Here is a 26,916-nt window from a genome sequence, read left to right on the forward strand (position 1 = left end):
GATTGTGCCCTCGCCAGGTACTAATTTAGATTATACCTTTCCTCCAACTGATGATATTCAGTAGAATCCGGGGCACAGTTTGGTTACTTTTCTGAAAACGCCACCTGCGACTAGTATTCAGCATGTGAATGGTCCATGTGGGCCTGCCTCGGCCTTAAAGTAATGTGCTCCGTTCGCTTCCTCGATTTTGACTCAAGAGAATCATTCAAGATGAACATTGCCAATTTCTACAGCAGGCTTACTCGTGATACCTAAATGAAATTGCGCTCTGACAACCTGTAACTCAGTCGTTCTATGCCCCTGAAGCACACAATGGACACAGGCACACACCTACATGCGTAAGAGTTAGCAGGGCCGCCCACGGTTGCTCACACAAAAAAAGTTCTTTGCGTAGAACTCGGTAAATTGATGTTTACTGTATCCGGCTGTACTAGATAGTCTTTCTTCCTCCCTTTTTTTGCTCCGTTTCTCACACTGATGTTCAGTGTGACTCACTGAATCTTATCTTTCTTTTAGAATACTTCAAGGTCACCCCAGACAGCATGCAATGGGAGTGTGCAGAGGTGCTGGAAGAAGACAGTGAACAAGCTCTGCAGCATGTTGTTTTTGAAGCATCTGGTAAGTGGGCCATTGCTTACTGCTTCCTTGAAGGTGCGGACTTCTTTCTTTCTTCTTGGAGGCACTGGTTCACTGGACGTCCAGGATGACCCAGGGTCAGTGCAGGGAGGGGACCCAGCCCCTTCAGTCCCAAGCAGGTTTTAGACTCAGGCAAGGTCGGGGACCAGTTCCCCCACACCACGGGCGCCCCTCCCGGTATTAACGTGCTACAAAGCAGTGGACACCACTGGGCTGGGAGGTGGATGTTACAAATAGAAAAAAAGATTGATTGCCAAAAGGATGACACTCCTAAGGCAATAGAGAATAATTGGAGAAAGGGCAAGTACTAGAATCAAAGCTGAGAAAAGAGGGAGCTGGTCCAGAGCAAGAACAGGCAAGGGAGGCAGGAGGCAGAATCCCAGGAGAGGAAGGGCAGTGACAATAATTCCATAAGAAACAAGTTAATGGCAAGGACAACTCGTGTGGATAAAGTGGAGCGTTAAGATGCACTGGGAGAAAGTATTACCTGCTTTTTATAGCAGGAGTGGTGTAGTTCCGGCCTTAATGCTTGTTTGGGAAACCAAACACTGTTGCTTGTGTAACCTGTCCCTGATCCATACACAGCGCTGTGCTGTGGGCACGTTGTGTCGTTGTTCCTGGAATCGTCCTGCATGATCATGGTGCTCCCATAATCCACCGAAGGATCAAAGATGGGTGCGAGCTTGCACGTACCACTGCGGATACAGCCTCCAAGAACCCACAGGTAGTTGACCGGAGTGAGTTACAGTTGTGTCAGATGGCCACCTCAGGGATGAAGGTATAGTACACTTCTGTCGTGTACTTCAAACCAGTTTATCTGAGGCCAAAAAGAGTGCTAAAAGTGGTTAAGGGATAGTGTATGTGATGTTGGAGGATGCTGCAGGATGATAAAAGATGGATTAAACAGACATTTGTGAGACTTGATGATGATGTTCATGGAGTGATGTAAAGTGATGAGAAAATAATCTCGATTTGAGTTAAGTATGGTGAGTTCAAAAATATTCTGAAATCAAAGGAGAATGCAGAAATAGTGTGCACCAATCAAGAATGAATGACAGCAGAGGAAAAGCAGAAGCATGCCGTTGTCCCTTTGGAGGCGTTGGTATCTCACATGAAGTGTTTGCCATTACAATGCAGAGCGTTTTGACTTGTCAGTCTATCCTTGTTTTTAAGATGGCGGTCAGCGTTTCACATGCATGGCTCATATTGAAATAGATCCCTGAGCAGACCAGATGCCACGTCTCAACAGGTATTTTTCCCTGTGCCTGACATTCCTTTTAAAATAATCATGTGTCCATATTTTCTAGTTCCTTACATTCTGGACATATCCTTGCTGCACTCCGTTCAGAGCTTACCATTTTGCTTGCCTCAATCCCGTCTTCCTTGTTGACTCCAGCTGGGATTCCTTCCTCCGCTGCTCCTTGCTTGACTATTGGAGTCCTCCAGCTTCCGCCTTTACTATCTACGACGTTTTTTTTAGGAAATCCGTTTTCCCTTGTTAATTGGACCTAGCGTTCTGGTTCTACCCTTGTCACACAGGCTCAGACAGGAGGACTAGTTTGCTCAGTTCCATTTTCATCATACACTGACCATTTACAATTCCTTCAAAAGGGTAAGTGGAACATTTTACCTAAAGTCTCACTGTTTGAGACACCCACAAATCACAGAATGGCACAGCTTCAGGATCTGATTAATGGTGTCCAATTATTTACTCGAGAAGTGTAAACCTTGAAGGCAGAAAATACCACTTTGCTGCAATTAATGGCAGGTAGGGAAAGGTTAGGGGTTGAGCCGCCCATTTCTTTGCCCAATATGGGGAAATATGATGTCAATCCAAAAAACCGAACTGAATTCATCAATGCCTTCTCAGTATATATCTCATCATACCCCTAGAATTCTTCTCTGATTGAGCCAAAATAGACTTTATTGTTTCCAACCTTTACCAAGAATGTTTGTGCTACCAAGAATGTTTGTGCCTGGCTCACCATCTTAGTTACCCTAGATAGCCCGGCTATGCGAGATTACTGTACCTTTCTTCAAACCTTTAAAGAATTGTTCAACATACTTGAACTAACATACTCAGTGCAGGAAACCCTCCTTGATATTACACAGGGATCAGGGGACGTGATGCCATACATCACACATTTTAAACAAGTAGCTACAAAGACCGACTGCCTAGAATCTGCAAAATTTGCACTGTTTAGACGGGGACTTCATGATGACATAAAAGACGAGCTTGCAAGAGGGCCTCGCCCATCAGCTTTTTCTGACTTAGTCACAATGGTCTTGCAACTGGATTGTTGCATGCAAGAACGCAGGACCAACCACCTCCTCTAACCCCTTAAGTGCCAAGGACGAGTATGCTCGTCCTTTTTGCATAGACTTGCATAATAGCCTGGCACTTAGCAGAGGCAAGAGCTCCTGACACTGAACCAATGCAATCAGGCACGGCTGGGGATCCATTATCAGACAATGAAAGGAAGTGGAGAAGGGATCAGGAATTGTGCATGTGTTGTGCCTCAGACAGACAACTCTTAAAATAATGGCCCTTAGAATCACCATGATAGTTGGGAAACGAGCACTCCCACCCAAAATAGGGACTATTAGATGGGAAAGAACCATACATTGTACCTTTTAAGTCTCTTTAATACATCAATAACAATAGAGTCTCTCTAATTGTACTATGTGTTTCTTTGGAGATCCATAATTCCACCTTGGATGCCACCACTCTTGTGGATTGCAGGGCTGCTGGTTGTTTGATTGACACTGAATGGGCACATGAACATTCTATTGCACGGGAAAAGATAAAGGAAGCACAGGCTGTAGAAGACATAGATTGACGACCTCTCACTTCTGGCCCCATAACCTCCCACACAACATCTTTATCATTACAGATAAATATTCACTATGAAACTATTGTCTTTGTTTGGATCAAGGCAGTGCATTATCCTCTGATTTTAGGAATGCCTTGGCTTCAGTTACACAATTCAGCCTTTGATTGGACGGCCCATACCATACACCATGGCTCTTCCTTTTGCAGAGAACATTGCAGAGAACTCTTCCTTTTTCCAAGTAACAGCGCCTCAATGCCCTTGGGCTGTTTGCGCGCTATATAAATGTAATAAATAAATAAATTGCTATCTCACCACTGTGAGTACTCAACCTATCTCTTCTATCCAGCCTAGCCATCTTACTAAACCCTTGGTAATATTTATTTGGTACCCACTGAATATCATGAGTTGATGGACATTTTATCAGATCAAACGTCCAAAGAATTACCACCACATTGTGAATACAACTGGTGCATCAACCTCATTACTGGAGCAGCGGTGCCCTTTGGTAGAATATTTGTGATATCGGAGCCAGAGAAGAAAGCTCTTTAACAATACTTAAGTCTCCATTTACAAAATGGCTTAGTAACAAAATCTAATTCAGGGCCTCTCTCGTTTCTGTCCCATAAAAAAGCTGCAGGGAGCTTTGGCCATGCCTAGATTATCGAGGGCTAAACAATGCTACCATAAAGCATAAGTGTCCTCTTCCGCTTATCCATGTCATCTTGGAAGCTGTCTGTGGTTCTATTATCTTCACCAAGCTCTTCCTCAGGGGTGCACACAACCTACTCCGGATACGAAAGGACGATGAGTGAAAGACGGCTTTCTAGATGCCCTTGAGCTATTTTGAATATAAAGTAATGTGATTGTGCCTAACTAATGCACCCGCTGTTTTCTGACTTACTTTTTCACTCCAAGATCACATATTTAGGTGATATTCTAATATATCCCAAAAAATATGGAGGATCATGTTGCACATGTCAAGGAAGTGCCTTATAGGCTTCGAGAGAACCATCTCCTAGTAAAACCGGAGAAATGTCTCTTTGGAGTGGGAAGCGTATCATTTTTGGGTTTCATTCTTTCTCACACAAGCATACAAATGTATCCAAGAAATATACTGAAATAAAGTGTTGAGAGGAAGATGGATACATCATCCATAGATTCTGCCCATCCCCCGGCCCAATACCGCACAGATTGGAAACATTACTCACTAAGGCAACCATACCCCCTCTCCCAGGCAGGTACAGCAGGACATAGAGATAATTTAGGCTGAAAATGACAAAAAGCAATCAACCTACTGTAGTAACTGTTAGGGAGAATTCTCTCTTTAGGCTGAATTTCCTAACCTAGTGAGTCCCCCAGCAGCTTTGCTGGATTTCTGGAGTTTGTTGTTTCTCCTGCCAAGAGTGAGACTCTTTTTCTCCCACTCTTGGACATGATTTATGGTATTCCTTTGACTGGTAATGTGTTTTATGGGCTATGGGGTCCTTTACTCCATAGGGTCTCATGTGTTTTTACTATGTGTGTTACACAGCACCCTCCGTGCAGTAACACAGGGGTGTCATAGTGACACCTCACCATAGACTCCATAGCCTGGGACTGACTACTGTCTCCCAGGGCATATAAAGTCACCATTGGCTTTACTAGTCCCAAATTATTAACAGAAACCAGTACAAACCATCATATTGTGGACATACTGGTTGGGGCAATTCGATGTTAGTCGAAGGGGCACGTCTCCGTCCCCCCTGATTGAGTTTTGGCTGGTGGCAGTGGAAACTACTTTTTATATTTGACCGCAAATATTTCCCTATGGGATTTTCCCATTGTTCGAGGCTACCAACTTTAATTATTTAATTCTCATAGCCTCGAACATACCGCCGGTTTATTTAATAAATATTAATTCTCCGGTTGGTATTTTTTGCCAAGACTCGATTCTGAAATGGCATTTGTGTTCTCTTCTGTGACTCCAACCCAAGTCGAGCCCTTGTTCCACTTTTTGGCGGGCTTCTCCACAGAAGCCTCCAAAAGTGGTGCCACTCTGTCTGGGTACCACAGGGGGTTTAGGCATCCTGGACTGAGTTACCTTGGTAACTCAAGTCGCACTCTTGTGTGATTGGCCCAAGTGGTGAGCCGGCCGGCTCCCCACTTAGTATGTTTGATTGAGAGCTAGGCTGAGTGAATGGGGGTATGCTGCATAAAAGCAGGGCTTTGGGGACTGGAACTTCAGAAGTCGCCACAGGACCTGAGAATCCGGCGAGGGAGAAGCTGAGCCGACCTACCCCGACGACACCACCGGTGGAGCCCTGCAGAACCGACTCACCACTTCCCGACGACAGAGAAGATCTCCCGGCTGGAGAGGCTTCTTCCCCTGACTGGTGGGCACAACCAGTTTACCTTTCTTTCTTCGCACCCCAGACCGGTTTGTGGTCGAACTGCCCGTGCCAAGCACCCTGGCGGCCGGATAGCCACTCACCACTGAACCGCGAATCAACAGACCGCTCCTTGTACCTGGTTTCTTCCCTGGCAGTGCAACGGACTCCTGTCTTCCTCCACGACGAGACCCTCTCTTCCCCCAGACGAAGCACCGACTTGCTTCTGCTGCCAGGAACAACTGCCCCCGCTGGAGTGTTCTCACCACTTCAAGGTACCGTGTCCGCCAGGCCTCCCTTTCTAAAGATTGCTACAAGGTAATAATAACTCCTTAAACTTCTGGACTGGGCTGGCCCCCTTGACCCTCTAACTGGTCCCTTTCTTTGGTCCAACTCCTTTTTGAACCATTACAAGACTTTTGCGCACTGCAACCGTTTGACCTGGGACACATTTCGTTTCGATCCTCTTAAAGCGGATCCGGCATACTGACTCTGAATTCACGGTTTTACTTTGCCTTCCTCTCTTGTTATGTTCTTGTAAAAGTGTTGGGATCTGTTTCAATTTGTTCTCTGCATTTCTCTCCCTTTTTAAAACGAACTATTAGAGTGCCATCTACGTTAAGCGCTCACCGCTGTCTGAAAATAAGTGGGGCTTTACTTAAGACTTTTCTAATATTCTTTTAAGGGAGTGTATATCTTTTAGTGACCGTGTTTTTGAATTGCTTACTATTAGAGCCTGTTTGTTTTTCTAGATGTGGTTTTAAATAAATAATGATATCTCTTTTACACCAAGCCCTGGTCAGTGTTTACTTGTTCTATTGTGTGCTCTTGACCTATTGTGAATACTCTGTATACTGCCTAACTCTTCTTGAGGGAAGTCTGACTGCTCAGCCACAGCTACCAAGTGAATCTGTGTGGTACAGACTGCTACCAAGTGTGTTTACTGCCAAACACCTGTAGTCTTAAATCCTTTGCAGTGGTCCCAGAGGGAACTGCACAGGTTTCTGCCTAACAGTAACAATACATGTGCATGTATTACACATGAAGCATGTGCACTCAACATGAAGAAACAGACAACAGGTAAAATATACATTTATCCATGAAGTATATTAACATAGCATCCACAAGATGTGAGGAACCCTAACAGAAGCAATGTACAAGTTATATGCAATAAAAATAACATGCACATGTAGCTCAATAACATAGAAACAAGAGCCTAATGGTGCAGCCATCTTCTTTAACATGGTAGCCGCAGCATGCATTTAATCAAAACACTGAATCCACAGAAATACAGATCTCTGCAGAGTTCAGACAGTAGTTAGCAACCCAAGCCAAGGTCACCATGAATAAGGGAGGACATGGAAGTCAGAAGGGAAAGCATGAGATAATAATATCTAAGAGGCAAACAATATATTGCCAGATTAATTAAGAGAACAACCAGTCTTTGTTGTCCAGGTGCAAGGACACAGTGAGCCAAAAAGCTCTGTGATGAATAACTCAACAGTGAGCCCAAAGGCAATAAAAAACACAACACACATGGTAATATTAGCCAGACTTTAATAAATAGGAGGTCATTCGATTTCATATATGGTTTTACCATATGTGACCCATTATTGGAAGACATTGGGCCTCATTACGAGGTTGGCGGGAAGGGATTACCGGCACCGGTAAGGGCACCGGTGCTGCTAATCCCTCACCGCCCTACTACGAGTTCCCTTTGCGGGTCCTCCCTTAAGGCTTGGTTAAAGACGGGACCCGCAAAGGGACTTTGGAGCTAATAAAGGTACCACAATTTGCGGTACCGTTATTAGCGCCTTCCCCATTCCCATTGAGCCCTATGGGGGCTGAAATGGGAATGGGGAAGGGCCCTGGTGAATGGGGAATTACCGCCCCCGCCAACCTTGGAATGGGGCGGTAATAGCTCCATTCACCAGGGAGGAGTCGGTAAGGATTTGGAGGCAGCCATGGCGCTAATAGCGCCATGGTTACCTCCAGACTCGTAATGAGGCCCATTGTCTTATTCATTAGAATCGAACACAGATAGGACACCTGCCAAACTCCCTACACGTACACGCAGACATGGGATGCCACACAAGGCCAAGTACAAAGCGCTCACCCTGGCTCATGGCCTCGGAATGAGGAATGGTAACTTTTTTAATGAGCAATGAACAGTCCATGGGAATCTCTCCCCCTAGTCCTTGTCTGGCTCATGTCCTGATGGCCTGTCAAGTGCCCAAGGTTGGCTAGAAAGAAACCAACCAATCAAACCTCTAAATGATATGCCACCCATGAAATAGCTTTCCAACCAATCACTTGGTATAGGGATGATGTATTTTGACCTTCATCAATTTAGAGGCGGTTCCAGGCGGAGCTATCAGATATAAGTAACTCAATTAAATATGTGAAGCATATAGAGTGTATATATAGCCACCACCACTAACCAATTCCAATTCCCCATAGTTTTTTTAAGCTGCCAACATGTGATGATTTCATTGATGACGAGTTTATATTATTTAACCAATTTTTTCTATGTATCCTCCAAAAGCCATACATTGTTAATGCTTGCATGCTGTCCCTGCTTTGTTTGGATGATATTAAAGCTGGATTTGCACTTTGTCTACTTCATCTCTGAGTCCAGTCTGGATTGACTCTGTGCCCTCTTCATAATTCTGGACATTCCCAGACCGTCTTAACAAAAGAACTGTCCCACTCCAAGGACAGTGAAGAACATCTGACCCTTCTTGGGGTTATCAAACTTCTACAGGAAGTTCCTTGCCAACTATTCTTACATGGTGTTACCATTGACCCACTTACTGAAGAAAGATGTTCCTTTTCAATGGACAGTGTTTACTGACAATACCTTTCAATCCTTTCAGTCATTAAAAACCTCTTTTTTTACTGCCATCATCCATTGTCAATCAGATCCATCTAAGTCATTTATCATAGAAGCCAATGCCTCTGACAAGGTGCATGGAGCAGTCTTGTTACAGAAACAAACCGACAACGAAGAGCATCCCTTGGCTTATCTGTATTACCTTCTCTCTGATAGCAAGACCAATAATTCTGTCCTCAAAAAAGGAGCTTTTGGCCATCAAATATGCATTTAAGGAATGGAGGCATCTCCTTTAAGGAGCTCAACTTTCAGTAGAGATCAGGACTGAAAACAAAAACCTGCCCGTATTACGAAACTTTGAATGTCGAAACAGTAGACAAGCTAGATGGGCCAACTTGTTGCCCAATACAACTTGTGTGTTACCTACATACCTATTTCTGAAAACATAGAAGCAGATGCATTATCCAGAATGGATATAATGGCTCAACGCTGTCTTCCCACTAAGGAAACTATGTTTGGAACCCTCACTTTCATACTGCATAATAACTCATTGGTACAATGACCACGGCAAGACACTATCACTTGTTTACTTCATAATCCAAGAATTACCTCTGAGAAGAATATTTACCTTAAAGACGGCTTGCTATGCAAGGAGAACAATGGATTGGTGCCTAATATGGATCTACAACATCAGATTCTATCATCATGTCATGATAACAGAAGTGCTGGTCATTGTGGTGTGTTACCCACTTTACATCTATTGGGCAAAACTTTCTGGCGCCAATAATAAGAAAAGATGTACGTCAATATGTCACAACCTACTCTTTTTGTGTGTAAAACAAAAGAACTACCACATCCAAGATCCACAAGCTGCAACACCCTTCTCTTCCGTCGCGACCATGGGAAACCATTGCCACTAAATTTGTAGTGGAGTTACCACAAGTTCATGGACAAATGGCAATAATGGTAGTCATTGATGCTTTCAGCAAACAAACCCATACTATTACTCTCACTAAGCTCCCTTAGGGTGAAGAAATGGCCACAGTACTTCTGAAAGAGATATACCGTCTCCACAAATTACCAGACAGTGGGCAACAATATATTTCAGAGTTTTGGTCTCTTCTCTGTTCCACTTTAGGTACCAAGCATACACTTTCCTCAGCATGCCATCTGCAAACCAATGGATTAACTGAAAGTACTAACCAGACTATGGAAAAATACATACACTGTTTCAAAACCACTGCACAAGACGATTGGATTTTGTTTATTTTCTACTATGGAATTTGCATAGAATAATGCATTTCATTCCTCTCTGCAAACCACTCTGTTTCAAGTGGCTTATGGATTTCATCCCACAGTTGTTCCAGTCCCTATACCATTGCAAACACATCTCCAATCAGTTTATCAAAACATATTATGCATAGATGAAGGTCAGAAGCTTGCAATTACACATCTTCTTCATACCCAGGAACAAATAAAGAAGTATGCGGATAAATACTGCACTCAACATCCTGAGCATTACATTGGAAAGTATGGTTATTGACCAAACACCTACCTAAAATATTGACTGCTTCCAAATGTTACCCTTTCTACATGGGCCCTCTTCAGATAACTGAAATAATCATTCCTGTTGCTTTAAAAACGTTTTGACTGCTTCATGGAAAAGGATAAACCCTGTTTTCTGCATTTCCTTACGAAAACCCTTTCACCCTGACACCTATAACAGGTAAGGCAAATTTGCTCCTCCCCTCAATGGATTGACAGCACACCAGAATGTGTAGTCTGTCGTATTTGTGATTCCCGTTATTTCAGAGAAAGATTGCAATATGCTGTAGACTGGGATCGACATGACAATTCAGAACATTCATGGGAACCCTTTTCTAATATCCATGTGCCTCGTCTCGTTCATCGCTTCCATGTTCTTCATGCTTGTAAGCCTGAAAGCCTGGAACTAGGAATCCTGGATGGAGACATACTGTCAGAAGGATGCTGTGGTCCATTTAGAGGTGTTGGCATCTCACTTGTAGCGCTGTGCCTTTATAATGGAGATCACTTTTGTTTGCCTTTTCACACAATGGCAATCAGCGTTTCACATGCATGGCGCATATTGAAATAGAAATAGAGCGGACACGCATTTCAACAGGTATTTTTCCCTGTGCCTGGCGTTCCTTTTCAAATACTCTCTTGTCCCTTTTTTTCTTGTTCTTCCCATTCTTGATCTATCCTCGCTGCACTCCGTTCTTTAGAGTTTCCCATTTTACTTGCCTCAAATCTGCCTTTCTTGTTGACTCCAGCTGGGATTCCTTCCTCTGCTGCTCCTTCCTTGACCATTGGAGTCCTTCCATTGCCGATCTTCATTTCATCCTCCAACTGTTGGCGCCTTCCTGCTTTTCTGCCTTTTTTACCTACTTAAGCAGCCCCACAGCCTCTTCCTTTCCAGTTGGTGAGCAGGTGAAAGTGGATCTAGGTCCCCTGGCATAATTCCCAGCACCTGTCAATATCCCTTAAATTGTTGGCACCTTCCTGTTTTCCTGCCCGTTTTCCCTACTTAAGCAGCCCTCCATGTTCTTTCCTTTTAGTTGGTGAGCAGGTACAAGTGGATCTACTCCACCTAGCCTAAGCCCCAACCCACCTTCTTAGCCCTGCCTCTTCCTTTCCGCTCTTAACTCTTAGATCAAGAGTGTCCCTCACCTGGGCATCCAATGTGAAGCGAAAATGAAAAAAAAGAGCAATTCCTGTTTGGACCTGTTCGGACCGGGAGGACCCAGGGCCCAAGCCCATGCTCAGACAGCAGGTAAGCTCACGCCGACATGTGTTTTCTCCCTCCGTCCCCACAGGCCATCCCACCATCACCAGGCAACATCAATGACATTGCCCCACCTCTAAGCCATGGACTCCGCAATGCAGCAACCTCACCCACATCAACCCCAAGCCCATCAGCACCACCTCACTGTCCACAACACGGAGGTTGATGCTCAACAACATCTGATTCACTATCACCCATGCAACAGACATCACCGACCTCATCACTACACACAACCTTGACACCATCATCAATAAAGAGACCTTGCTTACACCCACCTGTACCCACATACTAGACAATCTTGCCCCTGACGGGTACAGCATCCACCACAGAGTCTGCCTGAACAAGACAGGTGGAGGCATTGCAGTCATATACAAGACCTTGTGGACCTGCTCCAGACTTGATATTAACAACATTGGCTCCTTTCAAGTCCTCTCCTATCACTTCAACCTCGCAGGCAACAAGACCACCGAACTGATGAAGGAAGCTCTCCTCAGCCTTCTTGACACCCTCAACCTCACACAGCACACAAAAGATCCAACACATGAGAAAGGTAACATCCTCAGCCTACACACAAGCATGCTCCCTATGCGTACAGCATGGCTACTCGAATGGACATGGTCCACACTATAACATGGCCGCCAAGTTTTACACATTGTTAACACGTCTTCCAGGCGTTGTCAAGACAACGCTATACCAACATTGCTACTCGCAGTGCAGCGCACATCCTCGCGACTTCACAGCGTTTCACTGCGATTCTTCGCGAGCTACTAGGTAAGATCATGATCACGCTCAGCATTCTATTCATATTGATCGCACAATTTAACCTTCCCCCGTACTTCTAACACTTTCAGATTCTCATCGTGAGATTGCGTTGAATGCCTACTGATGCATTGAACAGCATCCTGAGTATTATTTTACACACACGTTTCACGTGCAGAAGCTACGCTATTAACTATAGAGGTTAGTCCATGCTGTATCCACATTCTTTTGCTTTTTTTGTATGACAAACCTTTACGCTAAGTGTAATATATTATTATCCTTTTCTTGTATATTTTCTTGCAATTTTTTTGCAATTTCCCTTATTTATTCTCGCTCACTCCATCATCTCATCCTCTCAACCAATTATCCTGACCTGTATGTACATTTATCATTTTTGAATTACAATTGTGATGTATGCTGTTGATACGATTTTTTGATGGCACTTCCGATAATATGGGACTGATGTTTTTGACCTATGATGATGAATTCACTCTTCAAATGTTAATTAATGGGATGTGACCACAATGGTTACTGTAAATGCTTAATTTCCGGAATGGAATATTCATGGGAAATGAACATGGTTACAATGGCACTTGTGCAACACTAATTCATTGAATATGGTCATTTCAATACTGTTTCTCTTTGGTGATTATGTTATGATTATTGATACCAGATACATAAGGCCCTGACGAAGGAAGTTATTCCGAAATGTATTGGCATTCCTTATGGCACCTGCATAAATAGAGACTTTAAAATCTCAGAATACTATGAATAAAAACACACTGAAAACAGACGAAACAGATTGAATATACTATTCTTTGTACTCTGGATATATATTTACTATAATACAAGAGAAACCACCTAGCAGTGGACAAAGGAGTGCAGCCTGCACCACTGGCTTAATAGCCAAGGTCTTGGAACGTTAACATCCTCGGCCTAATCATCACCGCCCTGTCTAACCCCCAATACAGCTCTCCACTCCCACTTGACTGGTCTGACCAGCTAGCCATGCCTTTCAACTTCCTGCACACCACCCCAGTCAAGCACCCCCAGCAAAAACCTATCAGACAAACCTTCAGGTCTTTCAAGAACTTCCCAGTTGAAGCTCTCACAGAAAGCCTCACCAACCTACATCTTATATGGACCGAACAACCGCAAACAAACTTTGACTTTCTACTGGAAGCACTCAATGCCACCCTCTCAGCCTCCATTGACCAACACGTGCCTCTGAAACAATGCAACTGCAAACCGAAACTGTCAGCACCCTGGTACATGCAAGAACTCAACCTCATCAAAACAGTCATCAGGAAACAAGAGAAAACCTGGAGCTGCTCCAGGACTGCATCCGATCTGACGCTCCTCAAGGAACTCCGAGCAACCCGCAGACAACTAATGAACACAGCCAAGTCCTCCTACCATTAGAATACCATAGCAGAAACTGACAACAAAAGCAGAGCCCTCTTCAAAGCAGTCAAGCAGTGCGTCAACCCGCTACCAACCCTGCCATACCACACTCCATTGAAAAATCCACCGCCATCAACACTTTCTTCTAAAGACAAAATCAGCAAGATTCACCAGTACATAGACACCAGCTATGCAATCACAAACCCACCTCACATTCCTCACCACGAAATGCCCACGCCCTGGACAACATTCAAGACACTTTCGACAGAGGACCTGGTAAATACTTTGGCTGCCCTAAAAGCCGCATCATATACAGATGACATCCTCTCAGGATCCATCCACAAGATCCTCCCTGCAGAAGCTCTCCTTCTCTACCTGGAGATCATCAATAGCTCCCTAACTCAAGGCACCTTCCCATCGACACTAAAAACAGGACACATCCTCCCTCTACTAAAGAAACCCACTCTGGATCCCAACAACATAGGTAACTATCAACCCATCACCTATCTTCTCTTCCTAGGTTAGATCATCAAGAAAGCAGTAGCCGCGCAACTGCAGCTACACATCGACACCAACAATCTCCTCCAAACTTACCAAACCAGATTCAGACCCAGATGCAGTACAGGGACAACAACCATAGAGGTGCTCGACCAGGGCCTCAACATCCTGCCACCCCTGCTTCCTGGTTCTACTCGACATCTAGGCTGCTTTGGGCACAGTAGTCCACTAGGCACCCTACATCGGACAATGGGGATGAGCAACCAAGTCCTACACTGATTCAAATCCTACATCGCCAACCGCAAGCAGTTTGTTTAGATGACTCGTCCAGATATCCATTGCAACCCATCTGCTGTGGAGTCCTGCAGGGTTCCATCCTCGCCACAGTGATCTTCAGTCTATACATGGAGCCGCTGGAAGCCCTCCTAGCAACACACAACATCCACATCCACCAATACACTGACGACACACAGTTATATCTCAAGATCGACTCCCTCAAGGACATCCATAGGCTCAAAACCTGCCTCTCGCTGATCCAGTCTTGGATGTCAAGTGCAAACTTGAAGCTCAACCCCTCCATGACTGTATTCCTACTCTTCATCAACAACAGATAACACCCAGACATACAGCCCTGGCTATCAACCATAAACTCTGAGGTCTTATTAACCAAGCTCACCTCCTGCGCTAAGTCCCTCGGGTTCAACATCGACAAACACCTCTCCTTCAAGGCACACATAGCTAAGAAAATGCAGACAGCTTGGTATGAGCTCTCCCTCTTGCTGAAGTCAATCCCTTCCACCCTTTGGACAGGTTTAGATCCACTGTTCAAGCACTAGTCCTATCCCACCTGGATGGGGGCAATGCACTCCTCGCAGGCCTCCCATCATCCTGCCTTGTGCCCATGAGGAGTGTCCTACAAGTGCCCACATGCCTCATCAAGGGTCTGTGCAGCTATGGCCACATCACCCTGGGCCTCATTGACCTTCACTGGCTCCCACTGCATGCACAAATCACCTTCAAGTCTTGCTGCATCATCTATAAGGGGGTAGCACTCAAGTCAGCCAGCTACCTTACGGAGAAACTCTTCATCTCCAGCAGACAGAGCACCACCAGAAGCCAGGACACTTGCAGACTTGAAATCTGCTCCTGCAAAAAAAGGAAAGGGCCAGAAAACAAGCCTTTTCTTCCTATAGCCCTAGACTATGGAACCTCTTCACTGTAAACATCAGACTCACCCCCATGCTAATACAATTCAGATAATAACTCAAAACCCACCTCTTCAAGGGCTCACTCCTCCTCAACACCTAGGCCATCATGTTTCCCCTTGCGGCACCTGCCTCGCTAGATGCTGCCCACCCCACGGTACCCCTCCTCTGTCCCCCTCTGTATTTTACCCCCACTCTATATCAGTTTAGTTGTTACCACTGAAAAGCACTCTGTTATGAATCTGTAATGTTTTACACCTCTGTAAAGTGCTCCATTATGTATCTGTATTGGTCTGTACCTCTGTAAAGGGTATTACCTAATTTGATTGATTTTAATTGATCGAATGGTACAGCTGGCCGAATTCGGCCATTACCATTAGATTGATTAAAATCGATCAAATTGGTTAATCACTACCGAACATGGGGAGCAGGGGTTACGGGGGTGTCCCACGCTCCCCATGTTCGGTAGTGATGGCCTTTGGGGGTTGCAGGGGTGTCCCCCGCTTCCGTAGGATTGGAGGCAGGAGATGGGGGAAAAAGAAGAAGAAAAGCAGACTCTGCAACTTCGGATCCAACCGGCAGAGGAGGGAGGGAACTAATGCTGCAGGGTCGAATGAACGCAGACGAGTAAAAGGGAAATGGGGGGGATGTTTTTGGGAGGGTGTGTGCATGGATTTGTTGATTTTCGCCGCAGCAAAATTGGGGTTAACTGCAAAATTGACTACAGTAAATTCCGCCACAAACATTTATGCCACTGCCAAATCACACAGATCCCTGTAAAGCTCTCTGTTGTTTCTCGAAGCTAGGTCTGTTCTCAATAAATACCATAATAATAATCATAATAATATTAAATCCTCCAGCTTCTGCCTTCACTATCTATGAGGGTTTTTTGAGGAACTCCTTTTTCCCCTTGTTAATTGGACCTGGCATTCTGGTTTTCCACTTATCCCCCCGGGTTACATGGGTTTAGGCAGGAGGACTAGTTTGCTTGGTTCCATTTTCATCATACACTGACCGTTTACAAATCCTGCAAAACGGTAAGTGAACAATCTTACCAAAAGTGTCACACATACTGTATCCAGAGTCGTTAATGGCAGTGGCATAATTGGTAAAGGCAGAACCTTTAGTGATTTTGTGAATAGGGCATTTAGTTGTAACTTAATGAATCTCAACTCAACACTGGATACAACATCTACAGTAGTGGTATTTACAATAAGCCGTGTCTCTGAAGTATCTCTACATTAGGCGTACATTTTCCTTAACTTTAGTTTCTTTCAGAGCATTGGAATGGTCTGAATCCCTGCTTTTGAGACCACATTTCCCAAACATGCCCAGCCTGACACATTCTTTGGGAGGCTTCAGAGTTGGTGGAGTTTAAGAGGAGGTTAGAATTGTCAAACATGAGCCCAAAGGGCTAGTATATCATGCAGTGCTCACAAATGAAAATTGTGTTTAATTTCAACTGGGACTACTGCTTAGCATGCACACATGGCAGGGAGCATACACAATGGTTCCCTATGGAGTCCGCCTTTTATGCACTTAAATAAAGCAGCTGGGCCCCATAGGCAACTCCAGCATTTGCATCTGAATGAAAATCCATGTCAGCACAGATGCTGGTGCATTTGTAGGGAGGAGAGGAAGGGAGCTGTGGAAAAGCAGGTTGTGTTCTGCACCTCCTTTCCAACACACAAACAGTTAAAAATGAGCCATGGCATGACTGCAAGATGCTAAAGCCCTACTCAGTGCTTTTACATATTGCAATCACTTTACAGCTCAATGGAAAATGAGCTCCAAAGTGTTTACAATAAAGGTCTAGATATGACGGAGGAGAGCATGGGGGGCCACAACCACCCTACAATTGCATGTATAATCATTATGGGGATGATGTTGACTGTAACCGTGTCCCGCCATTGATACCCCGCCTTACTCCTCCCTTGACAAATCAGAGCTCCCCATTGCCAACCACAGACCCCCCCCCATTTCTGCTCCATGGATTCCCACATCGAAGTCACACATCACCATGTCTCCTTTGAGACCCTCGTCTTCAAGCCCCATTTCATGTCCGCTCCTGAAAGCTCCACACCCCCACTAGCCCCAATGAATGACTCAATTGAAGAAAAGTTTTGGTCCTGTGTTTCCTTCTTAATAAGTTCAACCAAAGCCCTGACAATATGGTGTGGATACTGTTCAAACATTTGGTGACCTTTGAGCAGTAGCAGCAGTGGTACAAAAGGGCCAACTTTGAAGACACTGTTAACAAGTCCAGAAACAAGGGAAAAGGTTGGGTGCACTACAACTTAATCATGTTAAACCAAAAATGTAATGTAAATCCTTAAACTTCTGGTGTTCTGGGTAATTCCCCGTCTAGAGGATAGTGACAAATGGCTCATATAAACCATATGAGAACCCAGTTACTCTCAAGGAATAAACCCAATGATTTTATGAAATTCCTCACCATTTAATGTTAGATTATCATGATTTAAAGTTGCAAAATAATTAAAGGAAGTTGTTCAGATTTCCATAGTGTGAATCAAAATATAAATTGCCTGTACCCATATTACAATGTACAAATATGTTGATATATAGTTAAATGCTCAAACAAATCGAAAAAGCACAATATCTGAAAAGGAACAGTCCACAATGTGAGAAATCACCCAACAAAATGTCCTTAATGTTAGTTAGTTCTTATGCATGACACTCCTAATAATTCACAACACGTTTCAGACTCTGCTCTATCTTTGGGTGAAAGTAGACTGTCTCCCTATGACAATACGTTTTCAAAGATTAGCTGATTAACTAGAAGTCTAAAACCAGAACTGCCTATTACTAAGCAGTAAGCCCAAATGCACTCCTCTAGAACCTAAGTTTTATACCTCATTTACCATGTTAGTGATATAGGTTTAATGAATCATATCAAACTCAATATTGATGTATATTACCACATAAACATCAATCAATTAAATAGTACTTCTTCCATCCATGTAAAGGATTATTAATCATAAAGCTTTTGAACAGGTGGACCAGAAATATCGAAAAAAGCATTAGTAACAATTTTAAGTGATAAGGTTTGTTTTAATTAACCCATCATCTCTTTTACTTTTCAAAATAAAATGTTCAAACAAGGATGTATCAACAAACAAAAAGTTATACACATTTGTGCCACATAGCATGAACCTTCATTTAATCATGAAATCATTACTGTGCGTCGTAGCCAAACAAACAAATTCCAGTGTAATAGTTAAACACAACTTTCCATCTGTGTGACAATCCCCATCAGGGAAAGGTGTGTAGGAGCTCCTGTACATAAAGACAGCTCCCTCCAGGGAAGCCCTTTTGTGGATTTTGCAAATATAACCAACGCGTTTCGGATCCTATAGATCCATCTTCAGGGTGGGGCTTCACTGTTCTTGCGTTCATATAGGGCAAAAGTAGTTTATAATTCTTTCTGAATCTTCCTCTGTGGGGAATTTAGAAATAACAAATGTTTTAATCTATTTGTCTAAAATAGTTGATTACCAAGGATAAACTATAAGTTTAAATGTCACTGACCTCTACCGGAGGATAGCTGTGGTCCGGGATCAGGACCTAGTCAGAGGAAAGTACAACAGTAACTAGAAGCTAATCATCTCATTTGTGTATTTGAATTCCCCAAGATAGTAGGGTACTAAGTTAACATGTTCCAATTACTCACCCAGTCTTCAGAATGTAACTTCCAGGAGACTAAGGCGGCAGAAGGTGACACCAGAAACCCTAAAAAGTCAAATTTAGTGTCAATTAGAACTTAACTGAGAGTGCAACCCGGTAAAGCAATATTGTGGCTAGAGACAGATCTCAAGCCAGGATATAATCACAAAGTGGGCCGATGCTAAATCAAAATAGTTTACGGATGTGTGTCCAGTGTACATCAATGTGCCCGCATACCACGAGCAACTTCACGCGAAGAACGCTCACGGAGACTGAAGGAAAAGTGGAAAGAGGCTCACCTGAAAAGCGGGGCTAGGCGCTCCGTGCCAGTTGCTGCAGTGTCCGCCAGCCGAGTGTCGGTAGCAAATGTCTACTCGACTGCCGGTAGCGTTCACTGTAGTCACAGCAACCTCACGCATGCGAGTGAGGTCCGTTCGATGTCGGCCATGTTGGATTGGGCGCGAGTATGCCAAACTGTAGTCATGGCGTCAAGCCTCGCCATTTGTCTAAGTAACTTCGAGTATGCATGTGTAGACTAATATTGTTACGAAGGACTCCAAGTTCTAGGGGTATCCGGCTTAACTGAAAGTAGATAGGAAAGCGTAAGTAGATTGATCTATACATAAGAGTCTATCCGTAAGGAGAGCCCGTTATACAAATCGTACTCGGCCATACCAAGTGTTTTCATGAGATGCATTCATTGTGAGTGGGGGCATCCACGCGGCACAAGCAGTAACCGCGGGGTACCCCATCTCACATCTGGGAAATTAACATCCACTAGGGATTTAAATGGATTTTTACATCAGTCATAAATGTTGTGGATAGTAAAGCAGGGCCAAAAACAAGGCCGTGTTAGGGGGGACCATTACTTCCCATAAAACTCAGTCCTAGGGATTATTAGAATAGAAAAGAGAGAATGTGAGTGGGGCACCACCGCGGCACAGGTCTGTAACCGCGGGGTGCCCCCATCTCACATTCATAACAAAAAGACTAACTAAGGGTTACATGGTGACCTAGGATTGTCGCTTCTCAGAGTAGCACTGGACATGTTAAGTAGAAGGAGATCGGTCAACAAAAGCTGTTACATCAAATGGTCAATAGATGTGATACAATACAGCAGCATTTAAAAGAGTTATTTATCATCAACAAGTATCTAAAAACATGCACAATGACAGCATACAGACACATTTCTATAATCCTGCTCTTCCTAGCCCATTGAGGTGGGTGAAATTCATAAAAAACACATAAGGTCAAACTCTGAGTTCATGCCTCGGGGGTTCAGAGAGTCCAAAAGTTCAATCCACAGTATCTCACGTTGTGCCAATTTTCTTTGCACGTCACCCCCTCTCCTAGCCGCTATAACCTGTTCAAGGATGACACATTGTAGTTGCGCCACTGTGTGTCGTGCCTCTAAGAAGTGAACTGCCACCGGGGATTTCAGGCTTTTAGTCCGAATATTGGACTTGTGCTCAGTCCATCTAATTTTGGCTTTTCTAGTGGTCATACCTACATAGTAGAAACCGCATGAGCATTTTAATGCGTAGACTACATTTTGGGCATCACAGGTACATGAATGACGTAGCTGTATATGTTTGCCTGAGTGTGGATGCGTGATATAGTTGCCCTTAATGATGTTGCCACAATGTTGGCAATTGTAGCATGGAATTGTTCCTTTGTGCTGAATTATGGTGTTGGGAGAGGAAATCTCTGCTTTCACCAGACTTTTGCGTAAAGATTTGCCATTTCTATATGCAAATGTTGGTGGTTCTGGGAAGAGATGTTGCAACTGTGGATCCAGTTGTAGCATTGGCCAGTTCTTCTTGATCGTTCTTTTTATTCTCCTGCTTTGAACCGAATAAGTGGTCACATATACTAATGGTTCAGCAGGTTTGGTGGGTTTAAGAATTAGTAGTGTTTCTCGGTCGATGTGCCTGACTTTTTCTGCAACCTCGGATATCAAAGTCAGGTTATACCCTCTCGTAGTGAATTTAGTTCCCAATGTTGTGGCCTGGCGGTCGTATTCTGAGTTGTCCGAAATGTTCCTCCTGTAGCGCAAAAACTGGCTAAAGGGTACGCTGTCAATCGTACGTTTAGGATGGAAACTTGTAGCAAGTAAGAGACTGTTTCTATCAGTTTTTTTAGTGTAGATCCTAGTCTCCAATTTCGCTTCTGACACATATACTTCTACATCGAGGAAATGAATAGTTGTTGTGCTTGTCTCTGTTGTGAACCTAATGCGGGGATTCAACCCGTTCATCATTGTAAAGAATTCATCCAATTCCTCTTGGGGGCCTGTCCAAATGGCGAAGATGTCATCGATGTACCTCCGATACAATGAGAGATGTCTCATCCACCTTGGTGATGTAAGGATGTGTTCATTTTCTAAGTAATATATAAAAGCATTAGCATAGCATGGGGCCATAGCTGCACCCATGCTGGTGCCTGATGTCTGGATATAGTATCTGTCTTGGAATTTAAAAAAATTGTTACTAAGAACCAGTTTAAAGAGGGTGAGGACAAATAATCTGTCGCCTTTGCATTTATCGGTGTTAAGTATAAACCATTCGATTACCTCAAGTCTGGCTTCGTGTGCTATGTTTGTATAAAGAGACGTAACATCCATGGTAAAAAGTATGTCTCTTCCATTCACGAATTGTGTGTCTTTCAAAAGTTGTAAAAAGTGCATTGTATCCTTCACGTATGTTGGTGTTTCTTGAATGAAAGGTTGGAGAATTTTGTCCAGATATTGTGCAAGTGGTTCCAGAATACTGTTGGTGGCTGCTATGATCGGGCATCCTGGAGGTTTCATCAGTCTCTTATGTATTTTCGGTAGAATGTACATCACCGGCATGATTGGATGTTGATTTTCAAGGAAACGTCGCGTTTTGTCAGAGATGAGTTTGTTTTCTTCCGCTTCATCTAGTACATTTTTGATTAATGTTCGCACTGTTTCTGTAGGATTCATAGGGACTCAAGTGTCCTCATCACCCAATTGACGTTCAATTTAATCAAGGTAGTCTTGTTTATCCATTAGGACAAGGGCAGCCCCTTTATCTGCCGGTTTAAAGATGATTGTCTGATTGTCTAAAAGGTTTTGTAATGTCTGACGTTCTATTTTGGAGAAATTCCCTTGAGCATTAGTTTTAAATCGAATCTTCTTGAATTCATCCAGGAATGTTTTTTCAAAGGTTGACAGGATATGGTTTTGTATAGGTGGATTGAAAGAGCTTTTTAGGTTAATCTCCAAAAATGTGTGTGGTTCTTTGTCCGTAGTGTCCTCCTCCAATGAATTGAAGAACACTTTCAGCTTCAATTTACGCATCAGTTTAAAGAAATCGATTTTTTCGCGTACGAGGGTACTGTTGTTCTTGAGAACAAATGACAAGCCCTTCTTAAGGACTTGCGTTTCCATCTTCGAGAGACGATAAGATGAAATATTGACTATCAGGGTTTCTTCGACCCCTTCTTCCTCTGCGAATTTTTTCTTTTGTCCTCTTCTAACTGGCTTCTTCCTAAAAAAGCCGCAGCGTCGTTGTTAGCTGGATCGCTTGCAGAGGTGCTTGAATGTCCTGATGTGGCTTCTGCCGCTTGGTCTGGTGTAACTTCTAGTTCAGTACTGGAGGCTTCCGATGAGGTGTTACCAGTCAACGGTGATCCTGTTTTCCGTGGATTATTGTGATTAGGTTTATTTGGATAGTGACCGTAGTAAGCTTGCCAACTATAAACTATATCGAGTTTATAATCCTGTGTGTTCCGTCTGAATTTCCTAATCTTTTTAACCTCTAGTTTTTGCTTATAGCTTGCCAATTTCTGATTAGTTTCCTCAAGGATTTGTTTCAATTGGTCAGCAGTGTAGGATTTACTCAGTGAGGTTTTCAATTCTTCTATATCCTCATTCAGTGTTGTAAGCGAACGTGCTAATTCTTCAATTGTTAAAATTATTAAGTCAAGGGAGCACTTTTTGAGAATTAGGTGCCAGCGCTTGACAAAGGCTGGATTCTCTTTACATAACGTGGGTTCGAGATTTACCCGTAGCCCTCTTGGTATCCTTTTTGTAGTGTAGTATTGTGCCAGCGTGGAAGCGTGTAACTTCAGATTGATCACTCTACGAATTTTCCACTCTAGTTGTCGTATTAATGCTTCAGGTTTATCCGTTGCTGTGAGTTCAGTGCTGGCTGTTTTGATCAGCCCTAGTATCCTTGTAGCCTCCTCTTCACTGAAGGCCAGAGTTTCTGCTCTGTTGTTCGTGGTCTGGTCTATCTTGCAAAAGGACATATTAAATAAAGCCATTATATTGGCTCAAAAAAGGTTAAACCAGTCATAGTTCAACTAATTCAATTGGTGCGTGAAACTCCCTTTGTGTGGTCAAAGGAAAAACAAAAGCAAAATATGGGGGTGGGAGTGCACTGCCGTGTAATTAGAAGTTCAACAGGAAGTAAATTTGTTAGAAATCCAGATAAGGATTGAGTAAAGGTATTTTAATGTTGTTTCAGGTGCAGGCGGTCTATTGTCACAAGAACACTTGGGACACAACATAAGACTAAAACCAGAACTGCCTATTACTAAGCAGTAAGCCCAAATGCACTCCTCTGGAACCTAAGTTCTATAACTCATTTACCATGTTAGTGATATAGGTTTAATGAATCATATCAAACTCAATATTGATGTATATTACCACATAAACATCAATCAATTAAATAGTACTTCTTCCATCCATGTAAAGGATTATTAATCATAAAGCTTTTGAACAGGTGGACCAGAAAAATCGAAAAAAGCATTAGTAACAATTTTAAGTGATAAGGTTTGTTTTAATTAACCCATCATCTCTTTTACTTTTCAAAATAAAATGTTCAAACAAGGATGTATCAACAAACAAAAAGTTATACACATTTGTGCCACATTGCATGAACCTTCATTTAGTCATGAAATCATTACTGTGCGTCGTAGCCAAACAAACAAATTCCAGTGTAACAGTTAAACACAACTTTTCATCTGTGTGACAATCCCCATCAGGGAAAGGTGTGTAGGAGCTCTTGTACATAAAGACAGCTCCCTCCAGGGAAGCCCTTTTGTGGATGTTGCAAAAATAACCAACGCGTTTCGGATCCTATAGATCCATCTTCAGGGTGGGGCTTCACTGTTCTTGCGTTCATATAGGGCAAAAGTAGTTTATAATTCTTTCTGAATCTTTCTCTGTGGGGAATTTAGAAATAACAAGTGTTTTAATCTATTTGTCTAAAATAGTTGATTACCAAGGATAAACTATAAGTTTAAATGTCACTGACCTCTACCGGAGGATAGCTGTGGTCCGGGATCAGGACCTAGTCAGAGGAAAGTACAATAGTAACTAGAAGCTAATCATCTCATTTGTGTATTTGAATTCCCCAAGATAGTAGGGTACTAAGTTAACATGTTCCAATTACTCACCCAGTCTTCAGAATGTAACTTCCAGGAGACTGAGGCGGCAGAAGGTGACACCAGAAATCCTAAAAAGTCAAATTTAGTGTCACTTAGAACTTAACTGAGAGTGCAACCCGGTAAAGCAATATTGTGGCTAGAGACAGATCTCAAGCCAGGATGTAATCACAAAGTGGGCCGATGCTAAATCAAAATAGTTTACGGATGTGTGTCCAGTGTACATCAATGTGTCTGCATACCACGAGCGACTTCACGCGAAGAACGCTCACGGAGACTGAAGCAAAAGTGGAAAGAGGCTCACCTGTAAAGCGGGGCTAGGCGCTCCGTGCCGGTTGCTGCAGTGTCCGCCAGCCGAGTGTCGGTAGCAAATGTCTACTCGACTGCCGGTAGCGTTCACTGTAGTCACGGCAACCTCACGCATGCGAGTGAGGTCCGTTCGATGTCGGCCATGTTGGATTGGGCGCGAGTACGCCAAACTGTAGTCATGGCGTCAAGCCACGCCATTTGTCTAAGTAACTTCGAGTATCCACTTTTCCTTCAGTCTCCGTGAGCGTTCTTCGCGTGAAGTCGCTCGTGGTATGCGGACACATTGATGTACACTGGACACACATCCGTAAACTATTTTGATTTAGCATCGGCCCACTTTGTGATTATATCCTGGCTTGAGATCTGTCTCTAGCCACAATATTGCTTTACCGGTTTGCACTCTCAGTTAAGTTCAAATTGACACTAAATTTGACTTTTTAGGGTTTCTGGTGTCACCTTCTGCCGCCTCAGTCTCCTGGAAGTTACATTCTGAAGACTGGGTGAGTAATTGGAACATGTTAACTTAGTACCCTACTATCTTGGGGAATTCAAATACACAAATGAGATGATTAGCTTCTAGTTACTGTTGTACTTTCCTCTGACTAGGTCCTGATCCCGGACCACAGCTATCCTCCGGTAGAGGTCAGTGACATTTAAACTTATAGTTCATCCTTGGTAATCAACTATTTTAGACAAATAGATTAAAACACTTGTTATTTCTAAATTCCCCACAGAGGAAGATTCAGAAAGAATTATAAACTACTTTTGCCCTATAAGAACGCAAGAACAGTGAAGCCCCAACCTGAAGATGGATCTATAGGATCCGAAACGCGTTGGTTATTTTTGCAACATCCACAAAAGGGCTTCCCTGGAGGGAGCTGTCTTTATGTACAAGAGCTCCTACACACCTTTCCCTGATGGGGATTGTCACACAGAATAAAAGTTGTGTTTAACTGTTACACTGGAATTTGTTTGTTTGGCTATGACGCACAGTAATGATTTCATGACTAAATGAAGGTGGCTATGTGGCACAAATGTGTATAATTTTTTGTTTGTTGATACATCCTTGTTTGAACATTTTATTTTGAAAAGTAAAAAAGATGATGGGTTAATTAAAACAAACCTTATCACTTAAAATTGTTACTAATGCTTTTTTCGATATTTCTGGTCCACCTGTTCAAAAGCTTTATGATTAATAATCCTTTACATGGATGGAAGAAGTACTATTTAATTGATTGATGTTTATGTGGTAATATACATCAATATTGAGTTTGATATGATTCATTAAACCTATATCACTAACATGGTAAATGAGTTATAGAACTTACGTTCTAGAGGAGTGCATTTGGGCTTACTGCTTAGTAATAGACAGTTCTGGTTTTAGTCTTATGTTGTGTCCCAAGTGGTCTTGTGACAATAGCCCGCCCGCACATGAAACAACATTAAAATACCTTTACTCAATCCTGATCTGGATTTCTAACAAATGTACTTCCTGTTGAACTTCTAATTACACGGCAGTGCACTCCCACCCCCATATTTTGCTTCTGATTAACTAGAAGGACTCATAGAATCAACGTAAAGATGATATTGTATACCACTAACCTGTCATAAAACCTTACAACACACAGTGGTTCTCATTATAAGTGACCCGGTCCGGTAATAAAGGTGTTGGTAACAAGCTCCCCGGCACCTTTACCGGACCGGGTCACTGCAAGTCTGCCGGTAAGGGCACTGAACTTCCGGCAGGCCGACCTGCCGGGAGTTCAGGCCCCTACCGGGATGTTTTTCACTACTACCAACAGTGCCAGTACTTCAGGACTCCTACACCCATGGAGTACTATAGGACTCCACGGGAATGAAAACTTACCATACTGCCGCCTCTTGTGATATCCCGGTAGCACTGGGAATCAGGCAGCGGTAAAGGTAATACAGGGTTGACGGCTACCTCGTAATGAGGGCCAGTGTGTTCTAATGAAACTTCTGCACCCTCTGAAAATGAAGTAACAAAAACAGAAATTAAGTCGTCATGAATATGGACAACAAATGAATTTCCATTAGAAACATGACTCTCCATTTATTTATTTATTGAGCATTTGTGAGGTGCCTATACAACAAAATGGTGTTTCCAGGTGCCACAGGCATGTGGGGAGGGAAAAGGGGGATTAAA

At 43.2% G+C, this 26,916-nt stretch overlaps 1 protein-coding gene across 1 annotated transcript in view; it reads left to right on the forward strand.

The window, feature by feature from the left end:
* Positions 1–597: 597 nt before the first annotated feature.
* CCL25 (C-C motif chemokine ligand 25) overlaps positions 598–26,916 on the forward strand; it is a 347,634-nt gene continuing 321,315 nt past the window's right edge. The window contains exon 1 of the mRNA XM_069649720.1: positions 598–618. The gene's annotated coding sequence lies outside the window, so the exon portion shown is untranslated. The remainder of the gene's footprint in view (positions 619–26,916) is intronic.

The sequence above is a fragment of the Ambystoma mexicanum genome, chromosome 1p (genome assembly GCF_040938575.1).
Source record: "Ambystoma mexicanum isolate Mex_15411 chromosome 1p, UKY_AmexF1_1, whole genome shotgun sequence".
Taxonomy (NCBI): domain Eukaryota; kingdom Metazoa; phylum Chordata; class Amphibia; order Caudata; family Ambystomatidae; genus Ambystoma; species Ambystoma mexicanum.